The 22,194-nt window shown below is 38.5% G+C and overlaps 1 protein-coding gene and 1 long non-coding RNA gene across 7 annotated transcripts in view; one reads left to right on the plus strand and one right to left on the minus strand.

Moving 5' to 3' along the window:
- Positions 1–22,194, minus strand: part of LOC109101141 (potassium voltage-gated channel subfamily KQT member 5-like) — a 110,182-nt gene that overhangs the window by 36,627 nt on the left and 51,361 nt on the right. The gene's annotated exons all lie outside the window — the stretch shown is intronic.
- Positions 13,846–14,558, plus strand: LOC122147237. Its single transcript, XR_006161514.1, has 2 exons — positions 13,846–13,886; positions 14,142–14,558. It is a non-coding gene; the product is annotated as an uncharacterized LOC122147237 (long non-coding RNA).

Raw genomic sequence — 22,194 nt, forward strand, 5'->3', positions numbered from 1 at the left:
TAACACACAATTAATTGGAACTTTCCTATCAGCTAGATGCCACCCAAACAGAACAGCAGGATATATAAACCAGATTTCTCTCTCTCTATAATAATAATAATAATAATAATAATAATAATAATAATAATATTATTATTATTATTATAATTTATTTTATTAAGTTTTGTTTTGGTTTGATTAGAATTTTTTTTAATGGTAGTGTAAATACTGTACATAGTATACATACATACATTACATAACATATAGAATACTTAAAATATGTGCCAAAATAATGGTGAGCATTGGCTCATTTTGAATGCTGCCTATGATTATAGCCTCCGTTTCACTTTCTTTTTCTCCAAATGCACTTTTACCCCTGGTGAGCTCTCATACTTTACTTATGCATGGGGTCACTGCAAAACCCCCTAAAGTGTTCTCCACAGCTTGCTTTAATTGGACCGTTTACAATCAGTGTGCCGAAACTCTATTGTGGACTTGGGGTTAATTTTCACCCCGGCTGCAGCCGTAAATCTGCCGCATCAGAGGGGGATTTTCATCGCTGGAGAAACCACAAGCATCATACAAACACTTTAAAAGCTGGTTGGGTAACAGCAAAAATATATTGACACCAAACTGTATTAACATACGAAGATTATGACTGAATTGTCTAAAACTAAAACAGCTGATGAGGTTTTTCCAGCCTTATCTGCACGTAAAAGAGTTTACACTAAGTAGCAGAGTGACAGAACACACACACACACACACTCAGTTCCAGATGTCTGTCTATACAAATGCTCACATCTTCCCTTGTACCTCTGGCTTTTTATGGCATTAGTGATATTTTGAGAAAAAGCAGATGGGCCAAATCTGTCAAGCTTGTATTGACATTGTCCATGTAAGGATACAGTAGCCAGGGAGCCTGTCTATCCAAGTTCTCTCGCTCCATCTCATACACACGCACACACACCTCTCTCTTTTTGAACATAAAAACAGTATTATTCTGAAAGTGTTACTACCCTTCCCCCTACTTGCAGTGCAAGTAATTCAAGGTTGATACATAGTGTAATGGACCGAGGCTTGTGAACATGTATGTAGCAGCAGGTCTTGTGTCGGTAATGGTACCACAATATAGTGCAGCACACAATTTTATAAGATAAATAAATTATATATATATATATATATATATATATATATATATATATATATATATATATATATATATATATATATATATATATATATATATATATATACACAATACATTGTAAATGTAAATCTGTTTATGACCCAAACAGCACACACAATGGGCTGCAACTCCCTGTTCTCTGTGGAATAAAACAGAAATGTTTGCCAAACATATGGTTAGATGACACCCTAACCTCTCTGCACAACCATAATCCAGGTGTAGAAAGATCCGTCATCCTAATGGAGCGCCACATGATCCTGCTGAAAAAAGTGTAAGTGATGTCTGTACTACATTTCAAATATTACACGGGTCTCTGGAATACTTGATTCTAATTGGTCAACTGTGGCATTCTAACATCAGATATTTTTTGTATAATGACCAATAAATGCATGTTTGACTGTTGTCTTGGACATCCAATTTCCTACACAGTACCCGTTTCATGTCCAATTTGCATTTTGGTCCTGATCACCCCTGTCGGAGTTCATTTTGTTATAATGACAGAATAACTGCACATTATCTCTTACTGATTCTATCTGTCTAATGTTTATGGTCTTTCCTCTTTCGGCAGGTAGAGAGGGTGGGTGGGCTACTGGTGCAAATGTCAAAAAAAAAAAATCAGTCCTGGGGAAAAATGGTGTTAAATCCAGACACAGCTGTAGAGAGCAAGATTCAGCAAAATCCACAGGCAGAGGCATTGAATAAAAAAAAAATTATAATAATTTACTAGTTATATATTTATTAGTTATATATGTTATATATAGTTATATATATATATATATATATATATATATATATATATATATATATATATATATATATATATATATATATATATATATATAAAGTAGTATTTCAATATCGTTTTCCTGAAAAAAAAAAGTAAAATATATTTACTGAAAAAAAAACATTAGTCCAGATGTATCATTGTTAAATAAGTTTTAATAAGTTATAATAACATAATAAGTTATAATAACTACAATAATAACAACAACGGAAGAGATTATCATTATTATTACTATTATTATTGTAGTTGTTATTGTTTGAATGTTTTGACATTTTAACTGGAATTTTGCAGTGTGCTACTACATTCTGATACATTCCGTCTAGACTCAGTGTAGGTAGGTGACTTTGTTAGGCACTGTGTTGTCTTTGAGGGGTCTTTACCCTTTTAACAGACTTGTTGAGATTTGTGGCACACAGATTGGAAGTACAGGATGAAAAAACAAACAAGCAGATGAAGTAAAAGAAATAATCTGTTCCATATTAAGGGGGGAAAAGAATCCCAAAACACTCTCACTCCCTCTCTTGCCTTTCCTCCCTCTCCTGGGCAGTGTTATTCAGTGGCAGATTTGACATAGATTGATTTGTGTCATTTCCTGAGTGAGGGAGCCATTGATCCAGCACTGACCTATTCACCACAGCATCTGCTTTCATTAGCAAAGCAAGGGCTGTGTGGAGACCCACCAGGACAGGAGCCACAGGGAACAGCACAGCTCTTTAACACGGCCATCTATCACAGCCATTTACCCTGCCCAACAAACACGGCAACCATCACCCCTACAGCCCCAACTCTCGCACACATGCACATACATACAGTACTCTGTGGGTAACACAGCAAATACTTTCACCAACACAAAGAAAATGCTTTTTTCTTTGCTTTTTCTTTGCTTTGCTTTTTGCAGTTCGCAGTTTGAGGTTCTTTTTGCTTTAGTTCAGTTAGTTAGCCTAATATTTTCAAGGATAAAACGTCCTATTATTTGATTCACAAAACAAAAATAACCCACAGCAAAGACAAATTATTTGGGCTAAAACTTATATTAATTTAATAGCTCTAAACTGTGGCTTTGTCAACAACTATCTATTTTTATCTATTTAAAGGAATATATACATGCATATATATATATATATATATATATATATATATATATATATATATATATATATATATATATATGAATGTATATGTACAACAATGCAAAAAGATGCTAAAATGATTAGACACTTTGTATAGAATTTGATTGAAACCATGTATTACATTCCACTTCCATATAAATGTACAAGCCAAGTATTTTCTTATCCCACCAAAGATACGTTTTACTCAAATTTGGCACTTGGTAAGTGTTAACTCTGGAGCCTGAGAGAAACAAAACTGAGAGCTGAATTAAGTGTCTGTCCTGAGCTATTAAATAGAACCCACTGAGCAATAAAACTGCATTTTTGAAAGAGACAAATACCTCAAATGAGATACGAGAAAAATAGAGCAGGTGGGTTTTATGCAACTGCTGTGGGTTTGGTCATCAGCGTGAGAGGTACCAGCACAAATAGCACATACTGAATAACGAACCGGTTATGCAACATGCTGGTCTTGCTTGTAGACCGGGTGAGATAATGGATAATGTTGTGCAATGTTTGTTTACAGAGAAGACTAGACAAGAAGAGATGCCCTCAGGCAAGAAAAAAATATCTGTAGAAATACGAAACAAGAGAAAGAATGTTTTCTTGTTGAAGTGGTGAGAAAAACAATTGAAAATTGTCAGAAACGAGGTCTGGCACGGGAGGGGAACATAAGACAGGTGGTGTAAATGGAATAACACAAGCCTCAAAGGGTAGGGAAGGAGAGAGAAGAAAGGGAAGGGAAAGAGGAAGGGGAAATGAGACATTCACTGCTAAATGAGTAGTTCACTGAAGTATGGCATAATCTACCTGCTGGGCATGGAAATAGGAAGGGAGATAAAGTGGCTTTTCTCAGGACTAACATTACTATACAGCAGCTCTATTGCAGCAGGATTAATAGGGTTATATCTCTGGTTAGAGCAGAGCGTAGCATCCTACTCTGTCTGGGACTTCAATGTCCTAAAGGAAGTCACTGAGATCTCCACAGATGCTGAGCGTTTGCACCTGCACCAAACACACCTGACTGCTTTTACCAGTCTCTACGAATCAAAATCCAAAAACGTTTCATTTATAGTTTGTTAAGACAGGCAGACAAAAACAACAACAACAAATAAATAAAATAAAACATATTTTTGTGTGTGTTCTAAACAAACGACATGTGGTTTGAAATCTGATTAAAATGACATTTTGAATGCATCTCTGTGTTTTTTATGTAACATCATATAAAAAATGCAATATTGTCAGAGACTGTGTAGCAAATAAGCAAACAAAGCACCAGCACCATATGTAAAAAGCAGCTCACAATCAAACAGTGTGTGGGCTGATTTGAAATTACAAGTAATAACAGTGACACCTCAGGGTTCAGTCATTAGTGCAACTGTGACTTTTTCCATCATGCCGAATCTGTACCTCGTGCAAAACACAATGAACATGAAGCTCATTCAGGAGGAAGGAATTAATTTAATGGTGCTTATTTATAACATCACCCACATTAGTATCAATATCAATGAACCCGGAATAATGCAATTAGCAGAGCGAGATGAGAGAAGCAGTGTCCCGATTCAGGGGTTCCCTGTTCACTGCTCCCTACTCACTGATATCATATATCTTATAGCATGTATATAACATTACAAAATATTATAATTTAATTAATATTAGATTATAATTTTATATATAAATGAACATTATATACTAAATAATATATATTAAAACATTTTTTCTGTTAAGAAATTACTTATTTAATAGTAAAGCAGTGTTAGACCAATGCTGACTAGATCTTTTATATGCTGATCTCCACCGAGGCAATCCCCCATCTGCCCCCAAAATAGCAACAGGGCCATCCATCACCCGGAGAAAAGGAAACTTTATCCTGCACAGAAGCAGTGAAAAACAGCAAAAATCTGAATGTCCCAGCAATAGAGGAAAAGGTATATGGGTCCATAAAAAAATTCAGCACATTATCTATCATCTATCTATCTATCTATCTATCTATCTATCTATCTATCTATCTATCTATCTATCTATCTATCTATCTATCTAGTATATTCATATTATATTATATTCCCATTCATATTTGCATTTTTTTTTTTTTTTTTAGCACACCAGGATGATTAGGAACATGACATTATCTACCCATGGCTTCCTGTTTCACAGAAATATAAATATTAGGGAACACAAAAGCCAAATTCTCTTAATCATCTATCACAATGAAAATTCCCATTTCCACCATCAGGACATTAATTAAGAATTTCCAATCAACAGGAAATATATATATATATATATAAGCTCTTTAGTCATAGTAGTGTTACGAATGCTAAAATATAATTATTATTGTTATCCATGAATTTTTGAATTCACTGTTTTACAACAAAGGAAGGAAAAATAGTAAAGCACTTTGTTTTTTTTTCTTCAGATGCCCAATTGCAGTCAATATACACAGTCTAATACATTTATAAGCAATCTACATCCCAGTCTACATTCTACATCCATTCAAATAGTAATACTGCATCCCAATTGTTTCCTCGGTTCAAATTCTCAATTTAATTCTGAATGACGCACAAGCCTCTAAAATTGTTCTTCTTAACATTTCCCAAGACAATCACAAATCTTGTCGTCCTGAATACACGTAACATCTCTGGCATCAGATCAGGTGGGAACAGGAAAATGTAAAGAACCTAGCAATCAAAGGGTAATGAAAAAAAAAACACATCCACTTGTCATGGATTTTAAAAGCAAATCAGAATTAAAGATGTCAGGGGAAATAAATCTTTCCCCATCTTCCAGTCAGTCCATCTCAGTAAGATAAAAACAGCTGGCAAATGAACCCCAGAGTGAACGCAGCCATCTGATAGCGGGAAGTATAAGAGTGTGCAGTGCTGGTGAGGATACACACACGGGACTCTAAAGTTAGTAGAAGAAGGTGGACACGGGTATGCGCGAGTATGCATGAGTGTGTGTCGTTGTGCTGGTCCACGGGTTGTTGCCGTAAAGGGGAGGAGAGATCACGGAGCCTTGATCAAACACATTTTTTTGCTTGAGTGAGTTGCCTTTGAAGCTTAACACTGCTTTAAACACTTGCAGTCTTATTAGAGGAAAAACATTATTCTAGTTGATCAAACCTTGATTTAGATCTATATTACTCATCATGTTGCCGCAGTTACCAGCAATTTAGTTCAGTGCCATACAAATTCCTGTAATATTTACATTAATGTCCAGGAATAATCTCTAAAAAAACAAGTTAAGAATGTCTGCTCAATACGCCACAATAAGCTGTGCACCATATCAAGTCATCCATCAACACAGAGGAGAATTTTTTTCTTATAAATGTAACCGGGGCATAATATTCTCCATTCATACCTACCCGCCACTAGGGGTCACTCGTGTTTACGTGATGCATAGTAGAGTGCACACAGAGGAAGAGTGTACTACATGTGTAGGTTGTGCTTGTTCGTAGCTGTCTGCAGCTGAGCACATGAGCAGTTGTGCATAAGATTGAAAGCAAACATCAGCCTTTCTTAAGGAAGGGGGGAAAGTCCTGCTTGTGTTTTGCTTACCACCTTGTGCATCATGTATTTGGGTGTCTGTCTGCAAGATATTTCCGGGTGGATATATACATATCTAATGTGGCGGAGATTGAGCGTGAGTGTTTATTAAAAGAGTTTAATTTAAGTTGCATGTTCTGTTATAATAATTGGGAATTTGTGGAAAATAACAATCCATTTTCTCTTTGACTGAATTATATTAGAGGGGAGAACAGATACACGTGTGTCAGCGCCTCGTTTCGTGTTACAGCGTGTCACAGAGTGAGTTAATTTATTTTGTTTCATATTATAAATATTATTGTGCACTCAAAGAAGAGAGAGAAACATTTTGTAATGTTTATATTATGTCAGCAATAAATATAATTTGTTAATAGGCTAAATATGAACATTTTGATACCATGATTGACACTGTATAAATGATTAATGAGGTGTAAACTGGATTCAGTTCAGATTTATTAAGTTAAGTGGCTAATGTTTATGTACTATGAATGTTTCTGTGTTTTGTCTATATTACAGAATAGCATCCAAAAGCCACTACCGTTGTTTTATAGGGGTATATTTCATACAGGGCTATTTTTGTGTGTTTTCATTTATTTTCTCTGTTGATTTGGGATCTTTATAATCTTGAGAAGGAATGTGATTTAAGGAGAAACGTGTATTAACCCTTTCTAATCAGCCGAATTTCACCCAAAGGGAGTGTTCAATAGTTGGGCTACTGTTTTTTTATTTGTTTTATTTATTTTTCTTTAAACTGAATAGGCCATTGTAACAAAATATTCACAGTGTATTTGGAGCTTGTGTTAATTTGATCTCTTTTTATATTTCTTGTAAACTTGGTTTATTATAATATACTACGCAGGGGGAAATTTCACCAGTCATTTAATGCTGTGTTTTCTCTTAACTCAGTCGGAAATAAAGAACCCCTGTTAGATGTATGGCTGTGCTGGAGTCTTTGTCATAGTGTGAAGGTTTACACGGCCACATCTTTTGGTGTCAGAAGTGGGATTATTAGTTACTTACTGTGGGTTTCCTTTTGTGCAGAGGTTTTGTTTATTATTTTTTTTTAATTCTTATTACTACAAGTGGGTTAAACAACAGTAAACAACGGTAGTGGTCGAGGCTGGATGTTTGTCACCGAGAGTCAACAGCGAGCTATGTGCTGAGCCAGGAAGGACGGCGGAGAGTTCAAGTGTCAACGTTTCAGGATCAACTTGACTGGGAAGGCTGCATGGGACTGTGTTAGTGTGTGATTTTGTAGAGACTGAAGCCATTGACATCTGCCGTATAGAGCCATGGAAGCTGAAGATACTGAGCAAGCACAGGGAGAGGACAGCCAAGGACTTGGTGCTGCTTCCTGGGTGAGTGACGACGAGAGAGTTAACCCTTTGCTGCAGCTCAAGTCTCAAATTCAGGATTTGGGAAAGAGACAGGATGAAGTGATGTCAACACTGGCTAGTTTTAACACTGTCAATACTAGGTCTTATGTCTATATCCCTAGAGAACGACAAATTGTTCCTTACTGTGGTGACCCTTCTAAAGACTGTCAGACCATCGATGAGTTTATTGAGGAACTCGAACGAGTAATTCGTGTAAGGGGATTGAGTCGTGAAGACCAAGTAGACTTTATTTTGTCACACTTAAGGGGGTCAGCACTTGATGAGGTCAAATTGTGTTTGTGGGGGGAGATGATGTAGTGCCTCGAGATCTGTTTGTTTGTTTGAGAGATGCTTTTCGTGAGAAACGGACAACCCCTCAACTGTTACATGCCTTCTATTCACGGAAACAGTTGGAAGGGGAGGACCTCCGCGAGTATTCACATGCCTTGTCAACAATGTTGAACGCTGCGCTACAACAGTCGTCAAAAGCAGTTCCTGATGTGCAGTTAACACTGAGGGATCAGTTTATTGAGGGAGTAGGAGACTCCGCGCTTCGCCGAGAACTGCGTAAGTTAGTGCGTGACCGGCCCCGTGCAACACTGTTTGATGTTAGGGAAGAGGCATTAATGTGGTGCGCAGAAGAACAACAACCCCGTAAGGCGAGTACTGCCAAAAGTCACTACTTGGTGGGCATCGAGGGGGGTGCGGGTTCTACAAAAATGGCCACGTCTCCTTCAGAAGACTTGCATGCTGTATTAAAAGGGGTTGTGACAGTAGTGGCACAACAAGGCAAAGCTATCAGTGAGCTTACTAACGCTGTCCGTAACCTTACCACTCAAAGAGGCAGCTCTACCTCTGAAAGGCCTCAAAGACCTAAGCTTAAGCCTAGATATACCAGAGACGGTCAACCCATTTGCTTGAGGTGTGAAGGGGTGGGACATATAGCCCGTCAGTGCACCTCTCAAAGTAATCAGGAAAGCCAGGTGACAGCCCCAGCCGAAACTCTTGTGCCGGGAAAAGGGGTCCCTCCGTTGTGTTGAGCCAAGCAATGAGAGGGGCCCACCATGGCTCAACTACCAGTCCTTTGACAAAAGAGCGTTTTTTGGAACGCGCTGTGGGCGAATGCCCTGTAGTTGAAATTAACATAGGGGGGGTAGCTGTGAAGTGTCTTTTAGACACAGGCAGCAATGTGAGCACACTGGCAGAAAGCTTTTTCAGAGGGAAGCTACATGGGGGGGATAAAGATATGCACAGCACCATGAAATGGCTCAAGATTACAGCTGCAAACAAATTACCGCTCCCGTATTTAGGTTATGTCGAGTTGGACATTCAGGTAATGGGAGTAACAATACCAGGGTGTGGTTTCTTGATTGTCCGAGATCAGAATGGTGGGGAAGCTGATAATTCACCTCCAGGCATTATTGGCATGAACATTGCCCAGCGTTGCAAGCAGCTGATTTTAGCTGAGTTCGACAATGCACTGGGGGGAACATTAGACCCAGATTGGCGAGTGGCTTTTACTAAGGTGCACGAGGCAGCACTGATTGGGCCAACCTCTACAGTCCGAGTGGCTGGAAAATCCAAAACACTTATACCTGCAGCCTCAGTTACTACAATCCAGGTCCGGGTGCATAAGGAGCCACCCCATGCCAATGGTGTTATGATATTTGAGCCGGGGTCGATGCCACTTCCAGGGGGGTTGGTCTTAGTGCCTACAGCAGTATCGTCTAGTAAATGTGTTTTCCCTGTACAGGTGTTGAATCTTGCATCAGAGGATGTTTGGCTGCCTCCCAAAACAAGGTTAGGGGTACTATCTCAGGGCCACAAGGTCGAAAGTAATTCTTGCAAGGTGGAATTTCAGCGAGTTTCTGATGATCATGAGGAGGTCACGGTCCATGTAAGATCAATGACAGAGGTTCAAGGTGATGGTGACCTACCGTGTCCTGTAGATCGTGTGCAAATGGGGGGAACTCCAGCGCAACAGGTCGGGTTACAAGCATTGCTGAGGCAATACGCAGATGTGTTTGCGATGTCCGACAATGATCTTGGGTACACTGATTTGGTAAAACATGAGATCCCCGTGACTGATGACATTCCCGTCACTCAAGTGTACAGACGTATACCTCCAAATCAGTTTGAAGAGGTGAGGGAACATATTTCTGGTCTGCTTAAAAAGGGAGTCATCAGAGAAAGTTCGAGCTCATACGCCTCACCGGTGGTACTGGTCCGGAAGTCTGATGGGAGTCTGCGCCTGTGCGTAGACTACCGGAGACTGAATGCAAAGACTCAACGTGACGCATTTCCACTGCCAAGAATCGAAGAGAGCCTAGACGCACTGTGTAGAGCACAAGTGTTTTCGACCATAGACCTTGCGAGCGGCTATCACCAGGTAGCAGTTCATGAGAAGGATCGGCACAAAACCGCGTTTGTCACCCCATTCGGTCTGTATGAGTACTTACGGATGCCGTTCGGTCTTTGCAACGCGCCGGCGACATTTCAGAGACTCATGCAGGCCGTAATGGGCGAGCTAGTGTTTCAAATAGTCTTGGTTTATTTGGATGACCTGTTGGTATATTCAGATACATTCGAGAGTCACCTAACCAGGCTTGAGACTGTGTTTCGACGGTTGAGAGAGGCTGGATTAAAGATCAAGGTGGAGAAGTGTCACTTTCTCCAACCTGAGGTCAGGTTTCTAGGGCACCTTGTATCAGCCCAAGGCATAGGCCCTGATCCCGACAAGGTGAGCGCTGTGGTGCAGTGGCCAGTGCCTAATACGGTCAAGGAACTGCGATCCTTTTTGGGGTTCTGCAGTTATTACCGCAGGTTTATTGCAGGCTTCTCCAAGGTGGCAGGACCTTTGCACGATATTGTGAACGAGTGCACTGCAAAAGGTAGGGGATCCCAGAGTAAGGAGCTATTCCAGGGCCTTTGGTCATCTGAATGCCAGCAAGCATTTGAGCACCTGAAGGGAGAACTGACTCGTGCTCCAAATCTGGGGTATGCCGACTTCACACTCCCGTTTGTGCTGGAGACAGATGCCAGTAGTTGGGGGCTGGGTGCTGTCTTATACCAGTATCAGGGAGGGAAAAAGACAGTAATAGCCTACGCTAGTCGAAGGTTGAGAGGGGCCGAACGCAACGATCGCAACTATAGCAGCCGGAAACTAGAGCTCTTGGCGTTAAAGTGGGCTGTAGTAGAGAAGTTCAGGGGTTATCTGCTGGGGTCTCAGTTCACCATCCTTAGTGATAACAACCCACTCTGTCACCTTAATACTGCTAAGTTAGGTGCAGTGGAGCAACGTTGGGTGGCACAGCTGGCTGTGTTTAGTTTTAAGGTGCTGTACCGGCCGGGGCGCTGTAACACAGCGGCTGATGCTCTCTCTCGTAGGCCAGGACTGGAAGACAAGGAAGTAGAGACTGAAGATGCAGAGTACGATGATTGCGTGGCTATTTGTAATGCACTGCATGTAGGAACGGCTGTTGAGCTTGATCTTGCGAAGTCCAGACCTGTTCCGGCTGAGCTGACAGAAGGGGGAATAAGCTCCGAGCAGGGTCTTGGAAACACCCCAACGTTTCCGGGGTATACTAGGGAAGAGCTCTGTCATTTTCAGGAGACAGATCCGTCCTTAAGTGTCTTGAAACGTTTTTGGCAAGCAAAAAGAAAGCCTTCTGTTCGGGAGAAACGGGGTTTGCCTAGGCAAGTGCAGTCACTGCTCAAACAGTGGGGGAAAATTAAAGAATATGAGGGATTGTTGTATCGAGTAGTTGATGATGCATCTCTAGGTGAGTGCCAGCAGATGTTAATTCCGGCGTGCTTGGTTGAGCAGGTGCTACAGAGTGTCCATGACAATATGGGGCACCAAGGCATTGAGAGAACCTTGGGATTGCTCAAGCCGAGATGCTATTGGCCAGGGATGCACGACGCTGTAGAAACCTGGGTGAAAAATTGTCACCGTTGTGTGCTTTCTAAGATGCCTCAACCGAAGATTCGTGCAGCTTGGACTCCCTTTCTTGCTACTCGACCGCTGGAAGTGGTCGCTGTTGATTTCACCACTCTGGAACCTGCCACTGATGGTCGGGGAAAACGTGCTGGTGGTGACAGACGTTTTCACCAAGTTCAGCCAGGCGTTTCCTACACGAGACCAGAAGGCTGAAACTACCGCCAAGATCCTCCTGAAAGAGTGGTTTCTCAAATATGGAGTGCCGCAGAGATTGCACTCGGACCAGGGGAGAAACTTTGAGAGCGCGGTAATGGCTGAACTGTGCAGATTGTACGGGGTACGGAAGTCAAGAACTACTCCATATCACCCGCAGGGGAACCCACAATGTGAGCGATTTAATCGCACGATACATGACCTCCTGCGCTCTCTACCTCCCGACAAGAAGCGTAAGTGGCCAGAGCCCCCTGCCAGAATTGGTGTACGCCTACAACGTAACTCCCCATTCTTCGACGGGATATTCCCCGTATTTCATGCTATTTGGAACGCAACCATTTCTTCCAGTTGATGCATTGTTGGGGCGAGAGCCTGACAAGGACCCTGAGTCTAACTGGTTGTCCATTCACAAAGAGCGGCTCCAGGATGCCCATGCCAGAGCCCGAGAGTATGCAGAGAAAAAGGCAGCAGAGCGAACTTTGAGACATGAGAATGATGTGTATTGTCCTGAGATTGCTATTGGACAAAATGTCTATTTAAGGCACCGTCCTGCTGGTAGAAATAAGATCCAAGACGCTTGGGCACCTGAGGTTCATGTGGTAAAAGATGTACAAGGAACCACATTTGTGGTGGAACCAATTGAAGGGGGCGCCCCAAGACGGATACACCGTGCAGATATTCGGCCTTGCCCTCTGCCGACTCCCATGCGAACTCCCGTGCCAGCTCCTCGTAGCAGGGTACGTCCTGTGAACGAAAATGTTGTTCCACTAGCCAAGGCATCAGCAGTGCCTTCAGATGTTGAGTGTGTAGTTGTGGAGGAGATATGGCAACCCAAAGGGCAGTCAGTGCCTTTAGTGGAGGGAAGTGTAGAACAGTCCTGTCCACGGGCAGAGGCCTTGATAGCACCTGAGCTTGAAGGATGTGGGCAAGTTAATGAGACACCAAATATGCTAGAGAGGAGCATAGATGAAGGAAACGGTGATCCAAATGAGGTACAGATAGACTCCGTTCCAGATGCTGGTGTGGAACATCCTGTTCCGGCTCTGAAAAGAGCACCTACACCTGCGCCACGCCGGTCTCAAAGAAAGACAGCAGGCAAACATAGTAACTTGTATAATTTGCCGAAGCCAATTTGTAATGCTGTATCATTTAGCCCTGATGTTTTGTCTCAAGTATTAGCAGGAATGGTAATGTACACATCTGAAAAACTGAAAGAGGCTATGGACAGTTAAAAGAGAAGTCCACGAGGACGTTGACTTATGGCAGGGGAGAGTGTAACCGGGGCATAATATTCTCCATTCATACCTACCCGCCACTAGGGGTCACTCGTGTTTACGTGATGCATAGTAGAGTGCACACAGAGGAAGAGTGTACTACATGTGTAGGTTGTGCTTGTTCGTAGCTGTCTGCAGCTGAGCACATGAGCAGTTGTGCATAAGATTAAAAGCAAACATCAGCTTTTCTTAAGGAAGGGGGGAAAGTCCTGCTTGTGTTTTGCTTACCACCTTGTGCATCATGTATTTGGTGTCTGTCTGCAAGATATTTCCGGGTGGATATATACATATCTAATGTGGCGGAGATTGAGCGTGAGTGTTTATTAAAAGAGTTTAATTTAAGTTGCATGTTCTGTTATAATAATTGGGAATTTGTGGAAAATAACAATCCATTTTCTCTTTGAATGAATTATATTAGAGGGGAGAACAGATACACCCAACCCGTGTGTCAGCGCCTCGTTTCATGTTACAGCGTGTCACAGAGTGAGTTCATTTATTTTGTTTCATATTATAAATATTATTGTGCACTCAAAGAAGAGAGAGAAACATTTTGTAATGTTTATATTATGTCAGCAATAAATATAATTTGTTAATAGGCTAAATATGAACATTTTGATACCATGATTGACACTGTATAAATGATTAATGAGGTGTAAACTGGATTCAGTTCAGATTTATTAAGTTAAGTGGCTAATGTTTATGTACTATGAATGTTTCTGTGTTTTGTCTATATTACAGAATAGCATCCAAAAGCCACTACCGTTGTTTTATAGGGGTATATTTCATACAGGGCTATTTTTGTGTGTGTTTTCATTTATTTTCTCTGTTGATTTGGGATCTTTATAATCTTGAGAAGGAATGTGATTTAAGGAGAAACGTGTATTAACCCTTTCTAATCAGCCGAATTTCACCCAAAGGGAGTGTTCAATAGTTGGGCTACTGTTTTATTTGTTTTATTTATTTTTCTTTAAACTGAATAGGCCATTGTAACAAAATATTCACAGTGTATTTGGAGCTTGTGTTAATTTGATCTCTTTTTATATTTCTTGTAAACTTGGTTTATTATAATATACTACGCAGGGGGAAATTTCACAGTCATTTAATGCTGTGTTTTCTCTTAACTCAGTCGGAAATAAAGAACCCCTGTTAGATGTATGGCTGTGCTGGAGTCTTTGTCATAGTGTGAAGGTTTACACGGCCACATAAAGAAATGAATAAATGAAAATATAAAAATGATTTTTTTCATTCTAATTATACTTTTGAATGGTAGAGTATGTGAATGTAATTAAATTAAATTTTATTCCTGGGAACAACAACAACAACAACAAATACTGTACATTTTTAGATTTAGTGCACAAGAAACATGTTTTATTACAAACCCGATTCCAAAAAAGTTGGGACACTGTACAAATAGTGAATAAAAACAGTATGCAATGATGTGGAAGTTTTAAATTTCAATATTTTATTCAGAATACAACATAGATGACGCATCAAATGTTTAAACTGAGAAAATGTATCATTTTAAGGGAAAAATAAGTTGATTTTAAATTTCATGGCATCAACACATCTCAAAAAAACTCTTATTGCTACCTGTCCCAACTTTTTTGGAATGTGTAGCTCTCATGAAATCCAAAATGAGCCAATATTTGGCATGACATTTCAAAATGTCTCACTTTCAACATCTGATATTTTATCTATATTCTATTGTGAATAAAATATAAGTTTATGAGATTTGTAAATTATTCCATTCCTTTTTTACTCACAATTTGTACAGTGTGCCAACTTTTTTGGAATTGGGTTTGTATTATCAATGTTGCTGCCTAATACTTTTTGTAGAAACCATGATACATTTTCCATGATTCTTTGAAGAATAGAATGTTAAAAGGAACAGCATTTATTTGAAATAGAAATCTTTTGTAATATTACAAAAGTCTTTACTGTCACTTTTGAATTTTATGCATCCTTGCTAATTAAAAGTATCAATGTCTTTTTAAAAAATGGGCCCAAACTTTTGAATAGTAGTATATACACTAATGATCCTCAAGCTTGTTATGCAAATTTAATATAAAATTTATGCATGCTCCTGAATGCGATTTCCCATTAATGTCAGAAGAGGTCAAAGATGTGAGATTAAAAGTGCGGTCACACTGCCACCCACTACCATTCACTATGAGTAAGGGGTCAAAGTTTAGCTAGTTAGTATGGTCCATTTAGTACCTGTTGGTAGGTGCTGTGAAACCACCTGGCACACAAAGCATCTTTCTCCATTGACAGTCATTCAAAAGCTACTGTGCATTCTGATGGAAATGCTTGCTTGCGTATTTATTTATTTATGTTTGTTTTGTTTTGTTTTTTTTTGGGGGGGGGTACATGTGCGTACTTGAAAAAGTGTCTGATAATGTGCAGTCACAGTAGACTTGAATTAAAAAACAGATGAGACTCAATTAACGAAACACCTGAAGATGAGAGTATCAGTGCTATCACTGTGGGTATTTTTTCTTTTAATCACTCAAAACTTACTGAACAAAATCACTACTAGACAAATGTACTACACAAAACGTAATGCTCTTCCACATTAATATCTGTTAGTTTTTAAGTCTGTAATGTGACAATATTAATATCACTGCATTCCTCTGTAGAGAACAATGGTGAAAAAAAAGAACAACATAAATCAAAGCTACTGCAATATGCTGACAGTAAGCATAGCGCTGAGAGAGGAAAAATGGTGACATGGAAAGGAATTCAGAGGAAATTAAAAAAACAATAAATGCATTTAATTTAATGCTTTCAGCATAAACAATTTGTCACAGACGGGTAAACAAACAATTGTAACACATTCATGTAAATATGTCTGGGTAATAAAAAAACAACAACAAAAAAACAAAAAATAAGAGGAGAGGAGAAGAATGTGCAGATGGGATAGATATAAATTTACTCCATTCACATAGCACACTGGAAATTCGTTCATCAGAATGAGAGTCCAAGCTGATAAAAACATCACAATATTTGTTTAGAACTCTTTTGGACTGTTTTGTGAAGTGTGCTTGATCTGTGCATATTTCTCTCTTGATTCAGACGAGACAATTTTTCACTTCAGAAAGCAAATTTATGGATAGAGGACTCGTATTTTAGCTGGAAACAATGGTTTGAAGTTTTTGTGAAGCTTCACAAAATGTTAATTGATTGACTGGAGTCTACACGATTACTTGTGGATTATTGTGATGCTTTTATCAGCTGTTTGGACTCTCATTCTGACGGCACCCATTCACTGCAGTGGATCCACTAGTGGGCAAATTATGATGTCTCCAAATCAGTTCTGATGAAGAAACAAACTCATCTACATCTTGGATAGCATTTATTTTTGGTTGAACTATTCCTTTAGCTGTAACAAAAATGCTCTTTTACTGCCACAATAACACACTGCACAGCAAAGTCCACTGCAGGATGTGGCTTTCATGTACATGGCCTCCTGAGTGTTGGTCTTGCTTTTCCAGAAGTATCTTGCCTGAAGACATTATTGAGAAGCTCCCAGGGACCATGTATGCTACACTTTTCCTGATTCAGGTTTTTCAGCAGGCAGCTAGTTAGCCAATCTGCTGTAATGGCCATAGCAGCGAACACTGCTGAACACTGTATGCTGCAGAGCCAAGTCTGAATACTTCAGAGAGGCCTGTCATTAGCTACACTGGGGCATCATTAGATGAAATATCAGGTCTCTACAGATACAAACTTAAAAGGGCCTCAGCATTTGTGATTTTTAATTCATGTACAGGTCTATAAATAACAAGCTGGTGAGACAGAGGCATCCACTTGAGGGCTATGGAGCAAACTGCTGAGAACACACCTTCTCCTGCTCTCGTCCTCATTCCCTCACTTACACTCTGCTCCCCTTTCACCATTTACTTTCAGTTTAGTTTTTATTCCATTCCCTTTATTAAAGCACCTCTAACTGTTCCATCCTCCTGTGATGATACATACTTTATCACAAACTGCATAATAATCAATACAATGGCATCGAAAGTTAAGAGTTAAGTTTTATTTGTAAAAATTCATAATAGTACTGCTTAGCGCAGTAAGTGCTGATGATGTAATGTGCTATAAATGTGCTATTACTGTTACATTCAGCAGAAGTCTGTAACTACCAACAGTCTTGTACCAACTCTCAGTGGATTTGTCAAAGTTTGTTGTGTTTGCAGCACAAAATCTCTGAAATATATTCAGAAATTCTGTCTGAAGTTTGTCTGGATCAACTAGATAAGACTTTTCTATTTTTCTACATTTGTCTCAATAGTTGCTTTAACCATTTTTTTTTTTTTTTTGCAAAGTCCTTTATTATTGTCCCTACATTCAGAACAACTTAGATACTATAGATTTACCTGCCCCTACATTACATACACACACTCAAAAAAAGAGAAAACTGTTATAGGTTGTACATGAAAAATACAAACAAAATAAATAAATAAACGTTGATTTGCTGCTCAAAATATATTTCTTACTATTACCAATGTTAGAAGCAGTTGTTAAGCTTCTTATTTTTGTGGAAGCTGTGATCCTTTCTTTTCAAAAGACAGCTACTTTTCAATGTCATAATAGATTCAGTCAGCAACAATAACCTTCATGATTGATTCATTTTTTAACATGTAAAAATTCAAAACTTAAGAGTTATTGCATAGATTTGTAACTGTATAGATTCAGTTAACTGAAACTGAAAGGAATAATTCACACATCTGAAGTCCTCGCAATTTTAATTTCAACTAAAACAACTCACACTTCCAGCAGATTTAAAGCATAACTGTCTTCTGAGCAGTGACAGAAGCCAAAGAAAGCAAGTGGAAAAAGAGCCCATCTCTGGAACTACTGAGTGTCTTTTTTTTAAAGTGCGCCGAGTGTGTGGACATATTTTCCATCCATTAGTTGAGCGTTAGGCCATGAAATACACTCACACAGAGAGACACATGCTTCCCGCCACACACTCGCACAAACATGGAAGCCAGCATATAATTGACTCTCTATATTTACATTTAATTAAGTAATCACTTCACATCCAGATCAATGTGATTATTTTTCCACTTGAGCTTTAAAATCAACCCCGAATGAAGCTTCTCAGATACCCAACAAACCACAAAGAATAACAACATATAACACAACCCACAACGTCCTCGCTCTAAAATTGCTAACTGTGCAAATGGGGGCACAAAACCACATCCTGACTGTACCAGCATTTGTATATCCGATTCAAATGCATCTTGTCTAGATGATAATTTCAATAATAAAGCATGAAAGATGGTCTTTTTGCAGAAGATTCTTTTGCATCTATGCTTTATATATGTAGACTGCATCTAAAAGTGTATATCTGAGCCTTTCAACTTACCTTCATGGTGATTCAGTTGCAGAGGAACAGAATGGAACGATTCATTCCTTCTGCAATAGCTTAGTCTGCTAAGCAACACAACCTGCAAATTCAAAACTGTCCAGCAATCGCATTTAACCATTATGCAGTCTCCAAGCACAAAGTGAGCACATTATCTACTTTGTAAGCAAAGCAAAAAAAAGTATATTTGACTGCTTTCAGAAGGGCAGGAGTTATTGAATTGCTCTACATAATGTCAGAGTGTACAGTATGCAGGTGTAAAGCTAGTGTTTTGGCCATGGTCTGAAGTTGAGATACAGTGCAGAGAGTTTGATGTCTTGGTGTGTAAACACTGGAGTGAGGGGGCTCAGGTTTGTTTGAGTGTGCAGAGGCTGCTGGCTCTTGAGTTGTTGTGCTGAGAGACACATGCACTACGTAATGGAATCTCTGTAGTCTTGTGTCTGGCTTCCACAGAGCTGTCCCATCCATCCTCATACAAGCGTCTGGACGCCTGGACATGATCACACACTCGTCCTCAGCCCTGTGCTCCTCGCACTGACACATGAGCTGAGAAAACACACACACTCTGCTGCTACTTACATACAGAAGCGCAAACTCATGCGCTCAAACGTATGTACAGATAAGCGAGGATCAAGCACTTTGATGTGGATCAATGCAGTGACATCTTCATTTGCAAAGTGCAAACTTTGTCTTTCTTTGTTTGACGTATTTCTTTTTCGGTTTATAAGAAAGGTGCTTTTACACAGTGCTTTCCTATGCATTTATATCCTTCACTGTCAAATGGTTAATGCTTCATAATGAGTGAGTACATAGGTTCAATATAGACACAGGCAGCATTGCACTGAGAATCATAACAAGATGGGAGGTTCATGCTTCATATCAGCACATACTGCTAAAAGCAGACTATACAGTAAAAAACAATATACATCTTTTTGAGAATATATTAAAAAAATAATTCAACCAAAAAAACTGCCAAACCAGCTTGTTGCAACTAAAAGCTATTAAAAATTGATTTTAGTATAATTGAAATAAAGTTGAAATTAAATAAAATATAAATATTCTATAAATATTTTGCATTGTTGCATTAACTTCAGTTTAGCTTATGTACTAAAATTACTGAGACTAAAATAAAACAAATTAAAGCTACACACACACATATATAAATCATAAGCACAAAACAAAATCACTAAGGCTTAAAAAATCAAATAGAAATTCAATAAGAATAAAAATATATAAAATATAATACAAATTAATAAACAAAAATATAATAATACATTCAAATATTAATAAAAATATTATAATAGTATATTAAAATTAAAATAACACTTTTCCAATTTTCTTTTTTCTTTTTTTTTTTGTGTAGATGATTTTGTGAAATAGTTTGAGGTGTCTTTTTTTTTTTTTTTTTTGTTGTTGTTGTTTTTTTTTTAGTCAATGATTACCAAAATGCTTTGATTAACATCATTCTTCAAAATATCTTGTTATTTTTACTGGAAAATAAACAAAAAAAAGAAAAATCATTAATAAGTAATTTTTGCACTGTATCAAAGCTGCACAATTAATTGAATTTCTAATTGTGATAACAATTATGAATGCCACAATTATGTAATCGTTCAAAGCAGTAATTAATCGTTCAAAGTCCACTTATGTTATTCTGCATGCTTAAGATGTGCTTTTTTTTTTCTTTTTTACAGGTTATCTTAGTTTTTTTTCCCCCATTGTTTTTATTTTAGTTTTAGTATAATATTATAATACCATGAATATTTTTTCCTTTTTTATTTAAAGAAGACACCAATCCAATGTATAGTTGTTATCTGAGGCTTAATACGATAGAAAAGCAATAAAAGTTTTTCACTTAGAGTGTTTTCAGCTTGTTTATTTTCATATAAAAATATGGCATGCTTCAAACAATTTAAACATCATTCAATGTAAATTGTGATAATCGTAATTAATATTCGAATTACGATTTCAAGGAAATAATCGATAATTATGATTTTTGTCATAATCAACCATAACCGTATCCCAAATCTACACCACCTTATGATTGCTTTGTGGAATATAATGCCATTCACCGGTAATCTTACCCTTTATCAAGCCTCTGTAATCATATTTATGTCTATGTTCTTCACACAAAGTGATCCATTTGTATCTTGAAAGACATGACAAATATGAATTACTGTAATATGGAAAAGTTCTGCAGCATACCCTGCAATAACAAGTTCTTAGGAAAAGTCGATGGAAAAAAAACCTTGCAAGTGACACTAGAGACTACAGAGGAGGGGGGAGGGGGGATACCGAGGCAAAAAAAAGATGAAGAAAGATAGATAAGTAACCAACAAATGATACCTCACAGAGAAAGGAAGTAGAAAGTTACTTGATGTCAGCAGATGAAAGTGTGAACGTTGGGGAAGAGTGTGACACCTGTGGTTAGAGCAGCAGATCGCAAGAAGTGATAGAAAGTGCAATTCAGCAAGAAACACATACACGCACTGATGTATCACTGTCAGCTACAGATCTCATGGGACCCCAGTGAGGTCACTCAGGGGCTAAGACTACCCTCATTTCCACTAACCCAATACATGAGACAGTCCCAAGACGATGCACAAAAAGAAGCAGATCAGGCACTTTACTAGAACATAAGAAAGTGATGGAGAGTGGATGAGGGTGCAGTGAGATAACTCAGCTGAGATGAGTAATACACAGCTATGCGCTGGAGATCAGTGTAGAAGAGCTGGAAAAGTAAAGCTGCTGTTTCAAGAGTTTTTCCATGTATGCGACTGGCAGGAACATACAAGGACTGTTTAACTGCTGTTTGAGAATTTTTATTTAAAACTATTATAATATCAAACAATTAGAATAGAATAAGAATTTTAGACATTCGCATTTACATGTATGCATTTCACAAATGATTTTATTCAAAGCAACTCAAGGTATTTCCCTGGGAATCAAACCTATGATCCTTTTGTTGCGAGCACCTTGCTCTACTGTTTGAGCTACAGGAAAACTAATTTCAAATAATAATGCTTCTCTCCTACTTTACCTTTTTGTTAGACACTTTTTACTGATAGTTATGCTGACTTAATCAACCTATATACATTAGATTAAATGCACAGCACTAAATGTCCCTGCTGGAACCTCATAGAATTTGTAATGGTTTTAATGAGAATTGTATTGGTTTTAATTTCACCTGTAATGGACCCTGTGGGTCTCTACTGGTAATTTGTTGCCTTCTATTGGTAGCATGTTAATACCACAAAATCCTAATAGAATATGACCCAAAACACTACAGGTAATGGTTTTAATGGTCAACAGTTGATAGTTTGTAATGGTATTTGTAGTGTAAACCATTCGAACTTTTGTGATAAGTTTCTATTGTTTTAATCAGCAGGTGTATATCAAGTAGAAATAGCTCCTTTAAGC

This window comes from Cyprinus carpio, chromosome A13 (assembly GCF_018340385.1).
Source record: "Cyprinus carpio isolate SPL01 chromosome A13, ASM1834038v1, whole genome shotgun sequence".
Classification (NCBI taxonomy): Eukaryota; Metazoa; Chordata; class Actinopteri; order Cypriniformes; family Cyprinidae; genus Cyprinus; species Cyprinus carpio.